The following is a 23,363-nucleotide window of genomic DNA, read 5'->3' as shown; positions in this document are numbered from 1 at the left end:
AAAGGAAATGTTTATATTTTCAGTATGTTACCTTTTAAGAAATTAGTGAAATCCTAGATTGTGCAACTATGCAGAAAATTTCTGACCATTTAGAAATAAAGTAGTGTTCACCAGAAGCCAGTGCCAGTATGGGTTCTCAAAGATCTAATATTGCAAAATTAATTTACTTCTTTTAATAGGGCAACCCTGTTATCCAATATCATGATTTGTAAAAAGTAGATTCACAATATATCATAAAATTTGATTTAGTTTACAGTATGGTAATATGTATTAATAGCTAAAGAACTGTACGTAAAGGATCTAGATTAGGGTATCTCTATCAAGCTAAAGAGACATCTGTAGTTAGGTGCCACCCTTTTATTCATTGGGGTATCCTCTTTATTATTTTTATTAAGAACTTCTATGAAAGAAGTTGAGAAAAGTAAAAGTTTGACTGCCTTTGGAAAGCATGTATCTGTACATGTACTTTAACCCATTTAATCTCATTTGGTGTTCAAGAAGCTTGTGATAGGATCTATGTTGGTCAAAACATAACGAGATAAAATTTAATAGTGTTAAAATAATTCTACTTAAAAAAACAGTAAATCCTTTTAAAAGTGGGTAAAGGACATGAAGAAACATTTTTCAAAAGAAGACATACAAGCAGCCAACAAACATGAAAAAATGTTCAACATCACTAGTCATCAGAGAAATGCAAATTAAAACCACAGCGAGATACCATCTTACACCAGTCAAAATGGCTATTATTAAAAAGTCAGAAAACAACAGATGTTGGTGAGGATGGGAAGAAGAGAGAACACTTGTATGCTGGTGGTGGAAATATAAATTAGTACAATCCTATGGAAAACAGTATATTTCTCAAACAACTAAAAATAGAATTACCATTTGACCCTGTAGTCCCACTACTAGATGTCTGTCCAAAGGAAAATAAATCAATATGTCAAAGGTATACCTGCATTCACATGTTTATCATGGCACTATTCACAATGGTAAAGATACAGAATCAGCCTACTTGTCCATTAATGGATGACTCAATAAAGAAAATGTGGTTTATGTATATATGCACATATATACACATGCCATAGAATACTACTCAGCCATAAAAAAGAATGAAATATCTTTTGCAGCAACATGAGTAGAACTAGAGGCCATTATCTTAATTGAAATAATGCAAACAGAAAGTCAGATACCACATATTCTCCTTTATAAGTGGGAGGTAAATAATGTGTATACATGGACATAGAGAGTGGAATAATAGACATTGGAAACTTGGAAGGGTGCGGGGTGAGGAATGAGAAATTACGTAATGGGGACAATGTACACTATTTGGGCAATGGGTACACAAAAATCCCAGACTTCATCACTATGCAATATATTCATGTAACAAAACTGCATGTGTACCCCCTAAATCTATAAAAAAATTATACATGTAATCTAAAAATTGGTTGGTCAATTACAGGTTTAATTTTCAACTGTCAAAATATTCTGGTTGATTTTATGTTTAGTATAAGTCAACAGTAAGGCACAGCTGCTCAAGCAAGAGGTGGTATCACCTTTAACATCATTAATAGAAGATAGTGTTCATAACCAATGAGATAATCACCCGTGAAATGTATCCTGGTCAGTTCACATAATGTCACATGTGTGTAAAATAATTGGAAGGACCTTGACAATTTAATGTCTACAGCTGGTGAATTAGAGGATAAATCTAAACTGAAAGTTCATATAAGGAGGAGTTGTGTAGTTGGAAAAAGAGAAACTTGGGGAGGATTTCAAAACAGCCTTCAAAAAAGGATCACCTTTGAGTCAGTCAGAGTCAGGCAAGAAACAGATGATGGTCTTAAAGGAAATGATTTGAGGAGAATTTAATAAAGGAAGTAGTTATAAGAATATAGACAGAGCTTGAAAACCAAGACCCCAATAAGATACTACTTCACATTAAGATAGCTACAATAAAAAACCCAGAAAATAACAAGTCTTGGTGATGATATGGAGAAATTAGAACCTGCGTACACCACCATTGAGAATGTAAAATGGGCAGCTGTTTGGAAAACAGTCGGGCAGCGCCTTAAAATGTTAAACCTCATGGGTTACCATATGATCTAACAAGTCCATTCCTAGGTATCCACCCAAGCAAAATGAAAACGTGTGTCCACACAAAAACTTATATACAATGCTCATAGCAGAATTATTCATGATAGCCAAAACATTGAAATAACCAAATATCCATCAACTGATGGATAAATAAAATGTGGTATATCTATGCAATGGAATATTGCTAGGTAATGAAAATAAATGATGGCAAGAAGAATAGCTAATGGATGCTGGGTTAATACCTAGGTGATGGGTTGATCTGTGCAGCAAATCACCATGGCACACATTTACCTAATAAACCTGCATATCCTGCACATGTACTCTGGAACTTAAAAGTTGATGGAAAAAAGAGATACACATAGCATAAAGTTTATTATCTTAAATAAATGATATATTGATACATGCTACAATGTAGATGAACCTTGGAAACTTTATGTTATGTGGAAGAAGCCAGTCACAAGAGAACACCTATTGTATGATTCCATCTATATGAAATGGACATCCAGACAACCAAATGTATAGAGACAGAAAGCATATTCGTGGCTACCTGGGGATGAGAGGTTGGCAAGAAATTGGCAGTGAGGCATGGAGTTTCTTTTTGGGGTGATGAAAATGTTCAAAATTGGTGGTGATGATTGAACAATTTTGTGAATATATTAAAAGTCATTAATTGTATGCTTTGAATGGGTGAATTGTATTATATAAACATCTCAAAAAGCTTGTTTTAAAGAAAACAAACCAAGGAGAATGAGGATTGGTGTGCTACTCTGGGGATAATGATAACAGGCTGTTGTCACCACCCCAGGTCTGAAGGAACCAGAAGAAGAGCACTGTATGGAGAGGCCCATCTGAATGGAGAGACATCACCATGCTCTGACAGTCACCTTTGAGGCAGGGCTGCAGGAATGCATGGCCTGACCTCGCTCTTCTGCTGTCTAATCTCCTCTGGTGCCTCTCATTTTCAAAACCCAACTAGAAGCCTAGAACAGGGGAATCTCTTGTGATCCATGACAGTCAGCATCCTAGGGCACCAAGCTGGGCGAAGGCCCAAGCTTGCCTCTGGATATGAAGATAACTGACTTTGTGTCACTCCAAAATTGAGACCAGTAGAGGAAGGTTGGAATTAGGTGTGTTACCTCCAAATGAAGTGAATTTTGATCTCTGGAAAGAGGGTCTGACAAAATCTGAGATGGCGATGGTGAAATTACGTAGAAGATTCCATTTTCAAGTAAAGGATTGAATTACTTCTGAAGTTCCCTTGCAAACTCCATTTCTGCCTCTAACCACTGGCATATTGACACCAATTGTATTGTTTAGCCAGCTGTGATCTTGGAAATTTAAAGTTTGGGCTTTGGCTAATAGACCATTAAGTGGGTGCATTTTGATGACAGTGAGAAAGCAAAGGGAATATTCTGAGTATGAGCTGCTCAGTTGAGATTCAACCCCACGTGAATGAATAAATTGGACTTAACTGTGGCCAGAGACAGTCTGGGGAGAGAAGTGACAGAAGAAAAAGAAAGAAGCTTGTCATCAAAGAAGATGTAGGATTTGGAGAAATAAAATTTGCCTACTTAACGATTTTACTGATATGTATATTAGCTCTATTTTCCTTTTTAGTTTAAAATGACAGTAAAAAGACCTTAATATTCCCTGTAAGAAAATTATCATCATCTTTCATAAAGGATATAAGAGAAGCTTGTGTGCTTTTTCTCTAGCATGTTTCACCAGGACTCCATCTCCTGGAGTGATGTGAAGAGGGTGACAGAATAGACCCCCAGGGAACCCACATCTGAATCTGTGCTATGCATCACTCCTTTTGCAGAGACAGGATCTACAGCAGGGGTATCCAGTCTTTTGACTTTCCTGAGTCATACTGGAAAAAAAGAATTGTCTTGGGCCACACATAAAATACACTAACGATAGATGATGAGCTTTAAAAAATTGCAGAAAAATCAATGTTTTAAGAATGCTGGCAAATTTGTATTTGGCCACATTCAAAGCCATCCTGGGATGCAGGTTAGACGAGCTTGATCTACAGGGATAGGATGAACGTGACATGTGATGAGGATGGAAAGTTACTCAAATGACCATGTTACTGGAGATGCTGTATCCAGCAACTCATGGCTTGCAGGCTACTTACGTTGAAGACGTTGGAGAAGTTATTTGATGACTTTTATGGTTTTCTAAAATTGGTACTCCTACTTTGTGCCATGTTTTATATCTACTACATTAAATATATACCAGTATAATCATTTACATGGCCCTATGCCAAAATACAGAAACGAAGATGCTCATTTACAAATGTGGACAATGTCCAAATAAACCACTGATATGCCCTGCCAACTTAAATGGATGTGGGATTTGGAAGAAATACTCAAGCCTGTGGAAATACAGTTTTCTCTTTTTTTCTGGACCTTCAGCTATATCTCAAATACTTGATTAAAGATTACTTGGATTTTTAGAAATTACATAATTCCCCTGCCTCAATATTTTTTACATTTATTATTTACTAAAGACCAATAGTTTTAGATATCTTGTTCTTTATTTTTACAATTGCTATTTTAATTAACTTGCAAGTCAAATAAATTGTTGATATATTGTATGGATCCTGGGGTAGGATATTGTAAAAAAGCTATTGTTCTGACAGGTATTCCCCAAGTATATGACAAGTACCCAGGAGTACACATTTCTCAATTCTTGCCAATTTCATATGTTTATGTATGTTGTTTTGTTCTTCAATGTTGTTTATTTCATATAGAGGGAAAGCAATTTTTCTATTTGTAAGATGTTTCCATGAAGCATCTGACCTTAGTATTATAAATATTTATGAATAACATAGGATTGATAATAGTATTAATTACACTTACATTTAATACATATAACACACAGGGCCTGGTTTGAGATTATAAAAGTAAAATGTAAAGCCCAGAACCTAGTAGGGTTTAATAAAAGACAGCTGTGATGATGATGATAGTGATGACATGATGATAATGATTGTAAAGTAGTAGGCAATTATCAAAGTTAATTTACTATAATAATTTTGGGAAAGTTAGGTAGAATAAATCCTCACTTAACATTGTCAATAGACTTGAAAACTGCAACTCTCAGTGAAACATATAATGGAACCAATTTTTTTTCTCATTAATGTAATGAAGTGAAGTTGAACTAAACAATATTATTTGAGGATGTACTATACTTCGTTTAGCTTAAAATCAGTTTCCAAAATCTATCAAAAATGTTAAGTGAGAGGTTACTGTAGTTAGTAAAAATTTTAAAACATTTAATCTTTTAAATTTATTTTAAAATGCCACATAAATCTCTGTGTGTGTGTGTGTGTGTGTGAGACAAGGTCTTGCTCTGTTGCCCAGGCTGGAGTGGCATGATCACAGCTCACTGTAACCTCTACCTCCTGGGCTCAATTGATCCTCCTGTCTCAGCCTTCTGAGTAGTTGGGACTATAGGCATGCACCACCATGCCCAGCTAATTTTTCTGGTAGAGATGAGATTTCACTATGTTGCCCATGCTGGTCTCAAACTCCTGGGCTCAAGTGATCTTCCTACCTCAGCCTAGGCATGAGCCACCATGCCCAGCTGCCATATAAATCTTAAAGACAAAACATCAAATTTAAAATGTACTCAGCATGACGTCCCAACATACCCTCAGAACCAAAAGTGTACGTTTCTTTGCCATTCCTGGAAAGGTGTGAGACACACATGTGCAGGGATGTTGCTAACATTTATTTCTCTGGATTATCTTAACTCTAGTTGTATATCAGATGCTGCTGACATACAATGGGGTTACGTCCTGATAAACCCATTGTAAATTGAAAATATCGTTGAGTCAAAAATGCGTTTAGTAAACCTACCTTACTAAACATCATAGCTAGCCTAATTTACCTTAAATGTACTCAGAAAACTTACATTAGCCTACAGTTTGGCAAAACCATCTAACACAAAGCCTATGTTGTAATAATGGATTAAATATCTTATGTCATTTATTGATTACTGAAAGTGGAAAACAGAATGGTTTTGCACCATCATAAAGTCGAAACTTCATAAGTGGAATTGTAAGTTGGGGACAGTCTGTACTGTGTTTTCTCTTACATATACATATCTTTAATAAAGTTTAATTTAGAAATTAGGCACAATAAGAGATTAACAGCAGTAACAAATAATAAAATAGAACAATTATAACAATATACCATAATAAAAATATGTGAATGTGGTCTCTCTCTCCCTCAAAATATCTTAGGTACTAGATTCACCTTTCTTCTTGTGATGACGTGAGATGGTACAATGCCCATGTGATGAGATGAAGCGAGATAAATGCCGTCGGTATTGTGACATAGTGTTAGGCTACTATTGACCTTCTGTGTTGCAGAATCTGTGTAACCATCCCTTGTTTCCAGTAAATGGCTTGGTATTACTCGTTTCAGGAGATCCCTTGCTGAAATCTTCATTTAAGCTCAATTCTTTGAGGGGCAACACATTCCCATGAGTTGGAACTCGTTTCTATTCATGTCTTCCACCCCCAAAGTTCATAGCCTTTTTCATCTTAACTAGGCACCTATCATGCACTGCAGCCATAACTTTTGCTGTTCGAGGTGCAGCAGTAAAACGAGCATGAATTTCTTTTTCCTTCTTTGCAATTTCACAGATAAATTAGTTGTTACTGTGGACCTTAGCAGCCTCTGCATAAGATTTTTTTTCTTAAGAATTTTCACCTTTTCACTTTTTAAAGGAAGCACTTTACACTTTCTCTTTTGCATATCCAAATTGCCCGCATCACTATGATTCTTGTGCTTTGGGCACATTGTGAGGTACCATAAGGCAGGAGTCCCCAATTCCTGGTTGGCAGACTGGTATCAGTCCGTGACCTGTTAGAAACCAGGCCATACAATAGGAGGTGAGCAGCAGGTCAGCGAGCATTACCACCTGGGCTCTGCCTCCTATCAGAGCAGCCATGGCACTAGATTCTTGTAGGAGCGCAAACCCTATTGTGAACTGTGCTTGCAAGGGATCTAGGTTGTGCACTCCTTATGAGAATCTAACGGTGTTAGTTTGTTCTCATGCTGTTATGAAAAAATACCTGAGACTGGGTAATTTATAAAGGAAGGAGGTTCAATTGACTCACAGCACTGCATGGCGGGAGAGGCCTCAGGAAACTTACAATAATGGCAGTAGAGGAAGAGGCACATCTTACATGGCAGCAGGTGAGAGAGAAGTGCCAAACAAAGGGGGAAAAGCCCCGTATAAAACCATCAGATCTTGTGAGAACTCACTATCACGAGAACAGCATGAGGAAAACTGCCCCTGTGATTCAATAACCTCCCACAGGTTCCCTTCCATAACACTTAGGGACTATGGGAGCTACAATTCAAGATGAGATTTGGGTGAGGACACAGCCAAACTATATCACTAATGCCTGATGATCTGAGGTGGTACAGCTTCATCCTGAAACCATTCCCCAAGCCCCAGTACCCCCCAACCAGTCCGTGGAAAAATTGTCTTCTACAGAACCGTGCCTAAAAGTTTGGGGACTGCTGCCATAAGGGTTCCTTGAACAGAAGCATGGTGATAGCATGACGGTGGATCAGATAACCAAGCTGCTACTGAGTGACTAACAGGCAGGTGGCATAGACAGTGGGGATTTGCTGGACAAAGGGAGGAGTCATGTCCTGGGCAGGACAGAGTGTGGGACAGCAGGAAAATTTTATCATGCTACTCAGAATGTTGCACAATTGAAAACTTATGAATTGTTTATTTCTGGAATTTTCCATTGAACATTTTTGGACTGTAGTTGACTGTAGGTAGTAGAAACCACAGAAAGCAAAATCACGGTTAAGGGAGGACCAATGTAACTGCATATGTGGACAGTGAATTTAGTTGCTTATGATTTATCTGTATAGAATTAACTTTAAGGAATTGTCTCTATTAAAAACAAATGGTTACATAAAGGTACTTGTGGATTTAAAGACCATCATCAAAGACACTGTCAGTTCTGCTGTATCTTTTAAATAAAGACTCATTTGGGCTGGGTGCGGTGGCTCACACCTATAATCCCAGCTCTTAGGGAGGGAGAGGTGGAAGGATAGCTTGAACCCAGGAGTTGGTGACCAGCCTTGGCAATATAGGGAGACCCCATTCTCAATCAGTTACAATCAATAAATACATACATACATATTCATTTGAAACCTGCCACTTGTAGTGGTCAGAGCTAGGACAAATCTTATTTGGGGATATACATTTCTTTTACATGGCAACCTCTTTTCTAAACTCCAGACACACATGTCCACATGACTACCTGTTAGCTCTGCTTGGCACATGCAAAACTGATATCCTCATGTGTCCCTCAGACTTGCTCTCCCTGAAGTCTTTCCCTCTTCAGTTAAGGGTAAATCTATTCTTCCCATTGCTCAGAACCAAAACCTCATGATCATCCTTGACTCCTCTCTCTCGCTTTTACTCCACGTCTAACTTCAACAAAACTACCTTCAAAATAGTTCCAGAATCTGAGCACCTCTCATCACCTCCACTATTTCCTGTCTGGTCAAGCCACCATAGCTTCTCATTGTGGCTATAGGCTCCTAATGGGACTTCTCCTCTACTGGCTCGTTTTTAGTCTTCTCACATCTGGTGGCCAGGGTGAACCTTTGAAGTGTAAATCAGATTAATCAGATGTCATCCTGTGCTCAGTGCCCTCCAGTGGCTTCCTACCTCAGGGGAGTCCTTACTACGACCCTTGAGGAGCAGAGTCAGCCCTTACCCCCTTTCCTCACTGACTTCCCCTTCTGCCATTTTCCTCCGTACCTTCTTTCCTCACTGACTTCCCCTTCCGCCATGTTCCTCCCTACCGTGCTAACATACTGCCTGTTGCTCTTTCTCCTATGTGGTGGAAGCCACCAGCGGTCTTGGGGCCTTTGCTCTCCTGCAGTTTCCTTCAGCCTGTAGTGGTCTCTGCTCTGCTCCACGTGACTCATTCCGACACTGTCTTCCAATCTTGACTCAAATGGCAGTTTCTTACGGAGGACCTCCCGTGTACTACCAAACACTTGCTTTTCTCCCTCACTTTAATTTTCCTCCTTAGCACTTCCCTAACTTAATGTGTGTATATGCATATGTTTATTTATCTTGTTTGTTTTTGGTCTCTCTGAGTAGAATATTAGCTGCATGAGGGCAAGGAACTTGGTCTGTTTTGTTTACTGGTCTATGTCTAGAGCCCAGGATAGTTCCTCGCAAATGGAACAATACTTGTTGTGTACATGAATAATCTCAGGCCGATTTTGGCTGGTGTTCTGTATTTATGGTCAGAGAAGTCATAAATAATGCACATTGTTTTCTTTTTGAATTCCATGTAGGAAGCTTTGGGGTTAAAGTCAAATTCTTTAGTTGTTTTTAGTATTCATTCCTACTGTCCCTGAAGTTTTTCTCTGCTGTGATACATCTATCACATCCCTATTAATTAACCACCGTCTTTTGAATTTATTTATCCAACTTGATATTTGAACACAAAACTATGTGTGGGTCACTGTATGAGGCTCATAAGAGACATGATCCACCTTTTTAAAGACTTCTCCAATTTTGTGAGTAAGGCAAGCTAGCAAATAATCCACATAGAAGAGCAATTTCTAAATATAAGAGAGAGCTGTTTAAGGAGGCATTCATCGAATACTAACTGAGATTTTTTTAGAAAAATATGCTCTCACCCCATCCACTGGCTAAAAGGTGGGAATACGTGACTTGGGTATTTTAAAAACGATTTTCCATGTGATTTAATTAATCCACACAACCACCCATTAAGAACTATTGATGTAACAGACGTGTGTATGTACTATGCTTTCAGACAAACACACCTTCTGTCTTACTTATCGGGGCCTGCCTAGTACTCTCACTGTATAATTGAAAGTTTGCTAACTGAAAGAAACATTCTAAAATCTATCAACTTTAGGGTAACAGTCTAATTGATATTAAAAGTAAATATACATATTTAATTATACTTATTTCCTCATTATGAAACAGGGTGTTTTTATTGTTTTGGATTTTCCGTTGGTCAGTGAGTAAAGCCACAACTTGATCTGCAGTCGTGTCTGGTGTTTTGGGTATTTGCCATGGCCAGGCTGCACTTTTACATACTTCCAAAGATAAGGTCTTCACACTAGTAATGCATGCCCTCCCTAGGCCACACTGTTCTTGTGCATTCTACTTGGGAGTACCCCTTAGGTAAGGATTACAGTAGTGCAAAGTCTGCACTTACTTTGTTGCATCTTGTCCTGTAGATGCCCCCCTTGGAAGTTTTATTTGTTTCAAATTTGGGTGGAGATTTTAGGGACTTCTTTTTTTGATTAACTGACTGTTGCAGAATACAGTTAGAAATATGAAACTCTGATTTTATTTTCCTCTTCATATGAACTGTGCTGTAGATGATTTGATATCATTGTCAATTTGCAGCCAAATTCTTTGGTTTTCCTCAGTTTACTCATTTATGCATTCTGCCCTCCTTTAAAAAAAAAAAAAAATATATATATATATATATCAAGAACTCTGGGACAATTGAAATACTTGCCCTTGAAAATAAAAGCAACATGAGGCTCAGCCCAGAGATGGGGTTTATCTCTGGGTTCTATGAGTTTGATGCACACTAATTTACTAGTGCTGGAACCAAATGGGTTGAAAATCCTTGTTTTCCCACCAGATGGGTTATTTTAAAATATCACAAAACTTCTGAGGTTATTTACATTACAAATGTGCTTCTTCACACACATCAAGAATTGAGTACCATGTTTTGACAGTAACTCCTTTATGAAATTATATGTTGCGCAAGTGGAGTAAAATTCAAGTCATTCTCAAGGGAGCAGGCTTATGAATCTGGATGAGGTCACACCTCTTTAAAGATGCAGTTTGATAATCCGACATCAAAACAAAGGAATTCTGTTAATCCTCTCACAAAAGTGCAAATTGCTAATCAGATCCCTGGGCTGGGCTGGCAGCTTGGTAAACAATGAGCTTGGCAGAAGAGCAACTTTGGGCGGATAGATAGCTGAGAAGCTTGGGATACCAACTTTGCCCCTATGTTAGCCCAGTTGGGTCTGTTGTTTCGAAACAATTACGTGTGTCAATGGAGGTGGTTTTGCAGTTATTGTGTTCTTGTGCTTTTCTCCCTCCATGTTAATGATGATGCAAATCAATCTTCCTGTCTTTCATTTCACTTCACTGGTGTATAGGCTACTATGCCCCTATATTCTTTTCACTTGGATGCATGTGTCTTTTGAATTTTCATTACACATTCCTCTACAAGCCCAGAGGATTTTCCCTCCCTCCCATAAATAGTGTGGTGGTATTTGAAAAAGGAAGAATAAATCTAAATCCATCTGAAGAAAAAAAAAAAAAGAATCTTCTAGAAGTTGTAATAATGAAGACACTTTTTTTTTTTAAAGCGCTAAAAATCCAATTTGAGGCAGTTTAAGAAATAAGCCTGGAATTTGTTGGGTAAAGGAATACAAGGAAGGCAAATAACCAAGGAGGGGAAAGGACAGGAATGTAGTTGGGCCTCAGGAACAGTTGGAACCCGGGAGTCACACTTTGTCAGGACTTGATCCCTTTCTCTTGTCTCTGTGTCACTTTGAATGTCGGCTTCACTGTTTCTTGCTGCAATAGAGATTTCTCCATATGGGAGGAAATGTCACCGTTGATGACAGCGCTGGAATTTTATAGCTCACTGCTTTATCCATTCTCCTTAAATCAGATATCGTAAGGAAGGACTCTGATTGGCTTGGATTAGATCAGGTGCCTGTTCTGGACAAAGCAGCCATGTTATATAACCTCATTTGCTAGAGGATAGAGGGTGCATGCTATCCGTCATGCCATCTTCTTCACAATGATTGAAATACGTAACCAGCCTGAAACGTTCTAAAGCCTGATGATTGCATTAGCACGTAGAGTTATTTTGTTCATCTCAATACCACTCTTTTAACTTTCACTCTTTTTGGCCTTTTTGGCGTTTCCAACTTTCACTCAAACATGACTAAGAGTTAACTTGAAAGTGAGAAATACAACTTCTTCATTTTAAAAGGGAGCTCTCATTAAGAGAGTGCACTGTTTTGAATACTTTCAGCTAATTTCCTGTCTCCTAGTAAGAGAGGGTGCATACATTATTTGGGTGCAGTGTATGTTGGAAAGGAGCAAAATTTAAACTTTTGATTGTGGAGGCGTATTCCAATGGGTAAGAGCTGTGTGCTTTTGCTGTAGGACAGTATGGGCTGCAGTTGGCATATTGGTTTTCAGTCAGATGAATGATGCGGAACGTGACAAATCTACATCTGTAAGGGGAGAAATGCGTCAAAGGTAGAGGTTTGGGGCAGAGGATGGCTGGCCCGGTGGGGCCACGTTACCCACAGCCAAAGCTTTTTGAATAAGAGCACTGTCTTTTTAAAAGCAACAGGGGGTGCGGATTGAGGGAGTGCTCACAGCGGTAAGTATAACACAGCTGTGCTCTGTTTATGCTTCGGCTACAATAAAAAAGCTATAAAATGTGAGATGTCATAGCTCCACTTTGCTTTATTTATACTATTTCCTCTGAGCTCTGTCACACTGCACATTCATCTGCTAAGTTGCAGCAAGAATGGAGATTAAAATATCACAGCTCAAAATAGGAGTCAAGCGGAAGGAGATTCATCATAGCCCTATTAAAAATATGTAAATATGGGAATGAAGTCATTTTAAAGCTATACAGTGCTCCTCCTTTATGAGTTAAGATCCCTTGAGCAAGTGATGGGCTATGCCAAGGACAGAGCTAGGGGAACTTGTTCTCTCTTCCACAATGGAAACCCTTTTAAGATTAAAGGCTGTTTGAATTGCAAATTATGTATGTTTTTCTATAATCAGAACCAAGTTAATAATGGCAGGAAATCTGATGCAAAATGGAACGAAAAAGAGTTTTGGGAATCAAGATTGTATATTGTTCATTTGGTTAGAATTTTTTCAATTAATACATGGAATCTCCTTTTAGACCCCAGTTATTAATGAAATTTGGGAAACTTTCAAAAGTATCCCTGGATAGGGAAGCTCTAAGAAGGAAACTGATACACAAAGACAAAATTTGACTTTCCACAGCTCAACTATCAGTGATGAAGCTAAGGCTGGAAGCTAGGAATTCTACCTAAAACTTTGCCAGTAAAATTACTTCTTTTAGGATTTCCGCATCTCTAGTCCCCACAACAATTTATTTACCTCTGTTGTTTACATGGTGTGCTTAGGCGAGTAAGGAATGGAATTTTTACATGAAAAGTCTGGAATACCTCATATGCGATTTACACGCCTTTTATGCTCTCCTTGCCTAGCTGTTGAGTAGCTCTTGATCTTTTGACCTTCTGATTTTCCAAATGTTCTATTGCTATTGTGGTAATAATGAAGGCCAGCACTCATTAGGGGCTTATTGGTTACCAGGGATGGTACTAAGTGTTTGATGTGAGGATCACAACAACCACATGCAGTAGGTATTATTGTTTCTCAGACTTTACAGATGTGGAAACTGAGGCATGAGATTACACAGCTGGTAAGTGAGAACAGGAATTCAAACCAAGCAGTCTAATTTCAGAGCCTGCATTCTCAACCCCTGTTGTCTTTCCAAAAATATGTATTAGGAAGACAGTGGAAGGAGCACAGGGCTGGAAAAGAGAGTACTTGGGTTCCAGGCACAGTCCTGCCACTGCCCTAAGTCAACTCATTTTTCTTCTCTTTAGAATAAAATGAGCACATGATTATGTCTTCCAATTTCAACTTTGCATCTATGCACTGATACCTCATGAAAATAAATTTTCAGTAACATTCTTCTGCATTCTTACTTAGTTTTAGTTTCAGAAATAGTTATGTTACATATTTGTAATGTACAGTGATTCTAGAATTTTGTTTGTCGTGTACTTTTCATTTTGTTTTAATTGAATTCTTTTGGATGCAATGAATAGGGGGAGCAGGGCTGGCTGCAGACTTTCTAGCTGTGTGAACTGGAGCACATTTCTTCATCTCTCTGTGCCAGTTTTCTCATCTATAAAATGAATATAATAAAAGTGCCTTTCCCTATCAGTGTCTGTTGGAAAGGAGCCAAAATTAAACTTTTGATTGTGGAGCCATATTCCAATGGATAAGGGCAGTGTGCTTTTGCTGTAGGACAGTATGGGCTGCAGTTGGCATATTGATTTTCAGTCAGATGAATGATGCGAAACATGACAAATCCACATCTGTAAGAGGATAAATGCGTCAAAGGTAGAGGTTTAGGGCAGAAGACGGCTGGCCTGGTGGGGTCATGTTGAGATTATGCCTGTAATCCCAACATTTTGGGAGGCTGAGGTGGGAGATCGCTTGAGACCAGGAGTTCAAAACCAGCCTGGGCAACACGGGGAAGCCCCATCTTTACAAAGAAAATTCAAAAAGTTAGCTGGGCATGGTGGCACACACCTAGAATCCTAGCTACTCAGGAGGCTGAGGCGAGAGGATCACCTGAGCCTGGGAGATCAAGGCTGCAGTGAGTCTTAATTACGTCACTACACTGCAGCCTGGGTGACAGAGTGAGACTCTGTTAAAAAAAAAAAAAAAAAAGTACCTCTCCCATAGCATTGTTCTGAGAATTAAGCCAGGTAACACATGACAACGCTCAACACATTGCCTACTCATAGGAGCTACTATAAAATATCTAAATGTTTGCTGTTACGATTATTATTGACCATCTGAGTCTCACTTACCATCTCTGTCTCTCCATGCTACCAGTTCTCCTACCACAATTGGTAAATTGTTTAGCTTTTTGGTGCCTATATTCATGAATTTGCAGGTTTAAGATGCCATCAGATGTTACCATCTACTTAAGATAGAAATATTAGGGCAGGATGGAACTTTAGAGGTTGTATAGACCAGCTCTTTCATGTGATTAATGTAATACCCTGAAAGATCAAGTGATTTATCCAAGAACTTTCAGCTAACTGGTAGACCCCAGAGATATGGCCCATGGATTCCAGCTGTGGGTTCCAATGCAACACTGCTACCTCCATAGGTACCCTGCTACCTCTGTGTTAGATTAAAAAATGTGAAAGTTGTTGGAATTTGTAAAAGGAGCAATGACGCACATTTTAAAAGTTTAAATTAGGCAAGTTGCCATAGTATCTCAGATTTATGACAGTTTTAGATTTTAGATTGTGCATCTCTTTGGCAGACTTCAGAAGAGGACGCTAGGAAGTAAGCTTTAGGCTGGCAGGACTTAGAAATGGTCATCTTTCTTATTGAATCTTAGGAGATTGAAGTGCTTGGTTCCTTTTGTATGTTGAGTGAGATAACATGTAATTTTCAGTAGCATGGGAAGAAGTAGACCTGATATACTTAAAGAAGGTGGAAAGAAGAAAAGACTTTTTAATAGTGGTTGAAGTAATTTAAATAGGGAAATATTTGATAAAATAGTGTGATAATTTTTGAGACACATCTAATGGGGTCAAAATTCATCCACTTTAATATACAAAGAAAAATAGAGCTGTTTTCATAATGTATTCTCACTTTTTTGGTTGTTTTTGAGACAGAGTTTCACTCTCGTTGCCCAGGCTGGAGTGCAGTGGCATGATCTTGCCTCACTGCAACCTTTTCCGCCTCCTGGGTTCAAGCAATTCTCCTGCCTCAGCCTGTCAAGTAGCTGAGATTACAGGTGCCCACCACCGTGCCCAGCTAATTTTTTGTATTTTTAGTAGAGATGGGGTTTCACCATGTTGGCCAGGCTGGTCTTGAACTCCTGACCTCAGGTGGTCCACCTGCCTCGGCTTCCCAAAGTGCTGAGATTACAGGCGTGAGCCACCGTGCCCAGCCTTATTCTCACTTCTGAGCCCCCACCTTACTGGGCAGGTTGAAAGGGAATAAAAAGTGAATACAGAATAGCTGTGTCAAATCCTCTCTGTGTATTTGTTTTCCCATATCCCTGTTCAGGCCCTGGAGTAGGATGGGGTGAAGGAGGGGCCTAGGATACAAAATGTAAAGAGACAGCACTCTCAGGTGCCACCCCTGCACCCACAGGGCCCTGAGAGCAATGAGGCCTCTTTTAATTGTGTGTCTGCCTAGGGGCTGCACAAATCTCACCCTAGTGCAGGCTCTGCCTCTGTCCCAGCTAAAGAAACCATTTTTGGGGGAGGCTGTATCACTGTGGCTACAGCTGGGAGTGTGGGCTGTCACATGTATTCATGCTGATCCTTGAGTTGACCTCTGTGTCCTTCCTGGATTCTGCACCCTAATCTGGTCTCTACCCGGAGGGGCTCTGTCCTTGTTGGATCAGCTGCTGATGCAACTGGCCCCACCTGGACTTTGAGCCAGTGAATCTGTTGCTGACCTACCATTTCCTTTGGACTTGAGGTTCCCCTTTTTCTCCCCATCCCAGGGCTTCCTCAGTCTTCCTCTGTTTTGTGCATGTATGTGAATGTGTGTGTGTGTGTGTGTGTGTGTGTGTGTGTGTGTGTGTGTGTGTATGGTGGTGTGGAGAGGGCAGAACAGAGCATAGTACTTTTCAGTTTCCTGCACATGTGCACCAACTGTGAGGAATAAATAACCAACTCTTACTCAGTCAATCCAGACGTTTTCCTTCCTTTAGCAGTGGTTTTTTATTTCTCTCTCACCAGATTAGATGGATACAAGGCTAAAAACAGGGATTCCCAGGCAGTCCTGTGCTCTCACTACCACCCTCAACTCCTGCCATCAAGAAATGTCCGTAAAAGAGGACCGTCAGCCCACAGGGCCGTGGATTCCTTTGTGCCACTCACAGGCTTCTGCACCACTGCCCTGGAAGCCAAATATTAATACCGATACGAAAAAAGCCTGAACCCCACCTCTGAGTTCTTCATCCCTTTTCTACCTCTTTGTTTGCCCAAAATTCTCTCCTCTTCCTCCCTAGGTGTGTGAGAGCTCCCACACTGGCTGTTTATGATCTGCATTTTGCTTTTGTTTTGTAAAGGGACATATTTTGGAGATCTTCACTGCTTTTTAACTCTCAAATTCTGTCGTTCGAGTTTGTTATCTAAGATTTTCAAAAGTTAGCTCTGAAACTCAAAGCTGATTAGTGGCCCTTTTGTTCTAGATGGTGGCCGACCTCTTCTTGGAAGGATAAAGGCCATTAATCTAGGGACAACAAGAATAAGACTTACATGATATGGAACTGCATCTGGAAGTATTTCAGACAGTAACATATCTGTTACAAGTGGCAGTCACCTTAATTTTATAAACAAATAATTTCAATATTCCTTTAGTCATAGTTTAAGAATCTGTATCTATATGTACTTATATATAGACATCTATATATATCCATTTTGATATCTGTGTATGTGTGCATATCTATACACCCATATGCATATATCAAAATATAACATTCTACTTTATAAATGTAATATAATTATGATTTGTCAACCAAAAATAATATCAATTTTAAAATAAGAATATATTTATTGTGGTGATATAGATGCAACTTCAACCCATTTGCCTGTTATACCTTGCATATGTTTAAGAAAACTAAGTTTCTTTAAAGAATGCTAAATTCACCTAACACAGAATTTAGCATATCGTACACATTGAAATATTGTATAAATGAATGAATGACTTTATCTTGAAGGTCATTTAAGTTGGTCATTTTGAGCAGGGACACAACACGGTAAAATTGGTGTTTTGTAAAAAATATGATAGTGCTGTAGTAAGTGAATAGAAAGAGAATGAGATAGGGAACAACTGTAGGAACATATTCTAAACATATTCTAGAACAACTACTGGAAGAGATTCCTTTTCAATGATCCCCACACTCCAAATACTTAGACTTTGCACTGGACATACGGTCGTTTACCAAGTCTGTTTTTTTCTTCCTCTTGACACTGGGTCTTAGGTCTGTCACCGAGGTTGGAGTGCAGTGGTGCATTCTCAGCTCACCACAGCCTCCACTTCCCAAGCTCACACCATCCTCCCAGCTTAACTTCCCAAGTAGCTGGGACCACAGGCCTGCGCCGCCACAGCCAGCACACACACACACACACACACACACACACACACACACACACACATATATGTGTGTGTAGAGATGCGGTTTTGCCATTTTTCCCAGGCTGGTCTTGAACTCCTGAGCTCGGGTGACCCGCCTTGGCCTCCCAAAGTACTGGAATTACAGGCATGAGCCACTGCACCCATCCCCAAGTCTGTTTAAAGAAGCAGCAATTAAAAAGTCAGGAAACAACAGATGCTGGAGAGGATATGGAGAAATAGGAATGCTTTTACACTGTTGGTGGGAGTGTAAATTAGTTCAGCTATTGTGGAAGACAGTGTGGTGATTCCTGAAGGATCTAGAACTAGAAATACCATTTGACCAGCAATCCCATTACTGGGTACATACCCAAAGGATTATACATCATTCTACTATAAAGAGACATGCACATATATGTTTATTGTGGCACTGTTCACAATAGCAAAGACTTGGAACCAACCCAAATGCCCATCAGTGATAGACTGCATAAAGAAAATGTGGCACATATACACCATGGAATACTATGGAATACTATTCAGCCATAAAAAAGGATGAGTTCATGTCCTTTGCAGGGACATGGATGAAGCTGGAAACCATCATTCTCAGCAAACTAACACAGGAACAGAAAACCAAACACCACATATTCTCACTGATAGGTGGGAGTTGAACAATGAGAACACATGGACACAGGGGTAGGAGGCATCACACACTCGGGCCTGTCAGGGGGTCGGAGGGGTGGGGGAGAGATAGCATTAGGAGAAATACCTAATGTAGATGACAGGTTGATGGGTGCAGCAAACCACCATGGTGCGTGTATACCTATGAAACAAACGTGCACATTCAGCACATGTACCCCAGAACTTAAAGTATAATAATATGAAAAAAGAAGCAGCAACTACCACTTACTTTAGAAAGACCTAAGAAAAGTTGGACATAATTTACTGTGTATTTGAGTTCATTTCTCACAGGAGGTAGGCAGTTGACTTTTCCAAATGATCTCTCTTTTTTTCTTTTCTTTTCTTTTCTTTTCTTTTTTTTTTTTTTTTTTAAGACAGAGTCTCACTCTGTCACCCAAGCTAGAGTGCAGTGGCACGATCTAGGCTCACTGAAACTTCCACCTCCTGGGTTCAAGTGATTCTCCTGCCTCAGCCTCATGAGTAGCTGGGACTATAGGTGTGTGCCACCATGCCCAACTAATTTCCATATTTTTAGTAGAGACGAGGTTTCACTTTGTTGGCCAGGATGGTCTCGAACTCCTGATCTCAGGTGATCCGCCCGCCTTGGCCTCCTGAAGTGTTGAGATTGCAGGCGTGAGCCACCACGCCTGGCACAAATGATCTCTTTACATACAACTTAGTACCTTGTTTTGTATTTGTTATTCAGAGTGGGTACAAGAATTGTCTTGTTTCAGGAATAGCAATCTGGGGTCTATATGGTTAAGGAAATGTAGCCCATAACTGACTCCTGTTTTCAGGGTGAAAGACTAAAGAGAAGTTAATATAAGACTTGCAGAAGCTTGTGATCCTGTATAACACATTGTCACAAATTTAGTGGCTTAAAACAGTGCCCATATATTGGCTCACAGTTCCGAAGCTTAGAAATCCAACACAGCCTGGCTGGGTTTTCTGTTCAGAGTATCATGAGGCTAAAATCAAGGTTGTCCAGGCTGAGGTTTTGTCTGTGGCCCTGGGGTGGAAAAATCTGTTTCCCGAACTTATACTTGTTTTTGGCAGAATTCAGCTCTTTGTGTTTTTAGGACTAAAGTTCTTGCTTCCTTGCTGGCTGTTAGCTACGGCTTGTCCATAGGCCCTAAAGGCTGCTATATTCCTTGCCGTGTGTACTTTGTATTCTGAAGACATCAGTGGTGTGCCACATCCTTCTCGTGCTTCAGATCTCCATCTTCTCTTTGACTTCTCTTTGATTTCTAGACTAAAATGTAAGGACAGATGCAATCGATTAGGTAAGGGTCATGCAGATAATCTGACTCAAAATCACCTGTGTTATATAACCTGTTCGCGGAATAAAATCCATTATAATCACATTCCTGGGCAGTATGCTGAGCATATTCAACATTTCTTTTTTTTTTTTTTTTTTTTGAGACGGAGTCTCGCTCTGCCGCCCAGGCTGGAGTGCAGTGGCCGGATCTCAGCTCACTGCAAGCTCCACCTCCCGGGTTCACGCCATTCTCCTTCCTCAGCCTCCCGAGTAGCTGGGACTACAGGCGCCCGCCATCTCGCCCGGCTAGTTTTTTGTATTTTTTAGTAGAGACGGGGTTTCACCGTGTTCGCCAGGATGGTCTTGATCTCCTGACCTCGTGATCCACCCGTCTCGGCCTCCCAAAGTGCTGGGATTACAGGCTTGAGCCACCGCGCCCGGCTCAACATTTCAGTAGGATCTTTGGGATGGTCTTACTATTCTGTCTACCAAATTGTTACTTGTTTTAAAAAAATTAACAAGGCTGTAAGCAATCTCTTGCAGGGAACAGCCAAACCACTTAGGAGAAGCACAAGGAATATGTGATTTAACTAATATTTTGTTAGAAAACCAGTCATTTTGTTGTTGTTGTCTTTTGACAGAATCTTGCTCTGTCATCCAGGCTGGAGTACAATGGCATGATCTCGCCTCACTGAAACCTCTGCCTCCTGAGTTCAAATGATTCTCCCACCTCAGCCTCCCGAGTAGCTGGGATTACAGGCGCATGCCCCCACGCCTGGCTAATTTTTGTATTTTTAGTAGAGACAGGTTTTCACCATGTTGGCCAGGCTGGTCTCGCACTCCCAGCATCAAGCGATCCACTTATCTTGGCCTCCCAAAGTGCCGGGATTACAGGCATGAGCCATCGTGCCTGGCCAAAACCAGTGCATCTTTTAATGAAGTTTATTTTCTAACATCTGACCTTGACAGATCTATTATTAATAATCTTTAGAAATTTCACTTGTGTGATTCATTTGTTTCTAAATGTTACTACCGTTCACATTACCAAAACAAAACAAAAACCCCAAAACAATTTCTTTATCTATTATTGGAAATAGGGAAGGAATGGCTTTTACTGTTTGTGTGAGAAAAAAATAAGCAATGGGATGTAATTTATATGTAAATATCAAGTCAAAGTGAATTTTAACAGTGAGATCTTTGTTAATCAGTTCACTTGAGTGGTGAAGTCAGCTAGCTTTCAAAGCTTTTTGGACTTTCTAGATTAAAAGAAGGAACATGGGCAAGTTTAACTAACTCTACAGTTAGTGTCAAGATTAGAGGAAGCCAGTTCTCTACACAATATAATCCCCACTTGTGACATCAATTGCAGGTTTAGGGGGTTCCCAAAACCATCCTTGGCTTCAGCAAGTGGCTTGAAAGACTCAGAACGCATTGAAAGCTGTTATACTCACAGTTATGGTTTAAGAAAAGGATACAGATTAAAATCAGAAAAGAGAAGAAATATGTAAGGTAGAGTCTGGGGAATTATCAGAGACAGAGCTTCTGTTGTCCTCGCCATGGAGTCAGGATATGTCACTTTCCTGGCATCGATGTGTGACACAGAGCATTGCCAACTAGGGGAACTCACTTGAGCCTTTGGTGTCTGGAGTTTTTACTAGGACTTGACTATATACTGTCCCTTACATGGCTGACCTTTAGTCTCCAACCCCTTTTGAATGTTGGTGTTGGGCTGATAGTTTTAGTTTCTGGTCCCTCTGAGAGGCAAAACTGATACTGCTTGGCCCAAACCACCCATTGTAAATCACATTGTTAGACTGTTCAGTGGCCAAAGCCTTCAGCCAAACAAACACACTCTTATGACATTTTGAGTTCAGGAGATCACATTCTCATAGCTGAAGGCAAATGCCCATCTCTTTGGCCAAGGTTAATTCTTCCCTCCACTAATGAGGAGGGACGGGGGAAGACGAAGACAGTATACTGTGTGTCAGACAGCGTGCTACGCATTGTTTCCTTTAAGCCTTTGAACAACATTATTAGAAAGAGACTACAGTTACCCTTAGTTTACAGACAGCTGGATTTAGCAAGATTAAGTAATTTTATCCAACACTGTATACATAGTGTGGTGGAACCAGCGTTTGTACCTCTGTTGGCCTAACTCCAAAGGACATCTCAGACACTTCGCTGCGTTGCTTCCACCAAAACTGAAAGAGTATAATGATATGTAACATAATGACCATTTAGAAGTAATTATTCTCAAGAACTGAGTTTTTAGAATAAAATTGTCATTTAGATTTATAAGAATGTGCAGTACTCGTTTAATAATGTAGGATATAGAGGAAGAAGGTTGATATATGGATGGTTACTTCATTGAATTCATACCTTCCGAATGGAATCCAATCAGCACTGTACCATTTAATGAATTGAAACTCATTTATGGGGTGTGTGTTTTATCCCAGGTGCCGTGCTGGCCATTGGTGACCCAAAGATGATGAAAAATATGTTCCTGCCCACGAGGAGTTAGCGACCTACTGGGGTATGTACAATGCTTATTTTGTTATTTTTAATATGATGTTTGTGTTAAGTATTGTGTAGAGAGCTAATATGTAAAAAGTATTTGGCAAATAAATTTTGCAAGTATTTGGCACAATTTTTCCTTTTACTGAATGTACTAATGCTAAAAAAGTTGATAAGTTGGAGATTGTTGCTCATATAACCAAATCCATTAAAAACAGGTTCAATTTTTGTAGATTCTGTAGTAATAGGGCAGATTAAATTTTAAAAAGCCACTGAGACTTGTCTGTACTTCCTACATTTGTGTGTACTTGAAGGCAAATGAAAGTAGACTAGAAATGCCACCAAAGCACATCACACATTAGCAACAATGTGCATTTCTTCTTCACACATATAACATTGACTATTCTGCTTTTTATTGGTTACTTTATTCATAATTACTATCTTTTCATCTTCTCCTACTTCATCAGTTCCTCCAATTGAGCTAAGTCCATACTGGGATAAAATATGTCTTTCCTTTCTTAATTAATGTTGATTTTTGCCAAAATGTATATTTTGAGTCATAATAAAATTTATAATAGTTTCTTCTTACAGTGAACCATGCAGGTTGCCGTGAATAGTCTTGAAGGACTAAATATAGTAAATGCAGTAAATACAAACAAAAACTATTATATTCTAATGCTGCTTTCTATATTTTATAGCTTATTGTAGGGGGATAGAATTAGAAAAAAAGATAAGAAATATAAGTTGAACCTAATTTCTAGTAGTTCAAGAAAATGCTACACAGCTCTAACAAGGATGATTTTGG

General features: G+C 39.4%; 1 protein-coding gene across 2 annotated transcripts in view; it reads left to right on the top strand.

The window, feature by feature from the left end:
- SOX5 (SRY-box 5) overlaps nt 1-23,363 on the top strand; it is a 1,043,232-nt gene that overhangs the window by 171,422 nt on the left and 848,447 nt on the right. For both annotated transcript variants that reach the window (XM_025402765.1, XM_025402767.1), the window contains exon 3: nt 22,501-22,577. The gene's annotated coding sequence lies outside the window, so the exon portion shown is untranslated. The remainder of the gene's footprint in view (nt 1-22,500; nt 22,578-23,363) is intronic.

Source organism: Theropithecus gelada, chromosome 11 (genome assembly GCF_003255815.1).
Source record: "Theropithecus gelada isolate Dixy chromosome 11, Tgel_1.0, whole genome shotgun sequence".
In the NCBI taxonomy this organism is placed as follows: domain Eukaryota; kingdom Metazoa; phylum Chordata; class Mammalia; order Primates; family Cercopithecidae; genus Theropithecus; species Theropithecus gelada.
The sequence above is the reverse complement of the archived record's forward strand: the minus strand, read 5'-3'. Positions and strand labels throughout refer to the sequence as shown.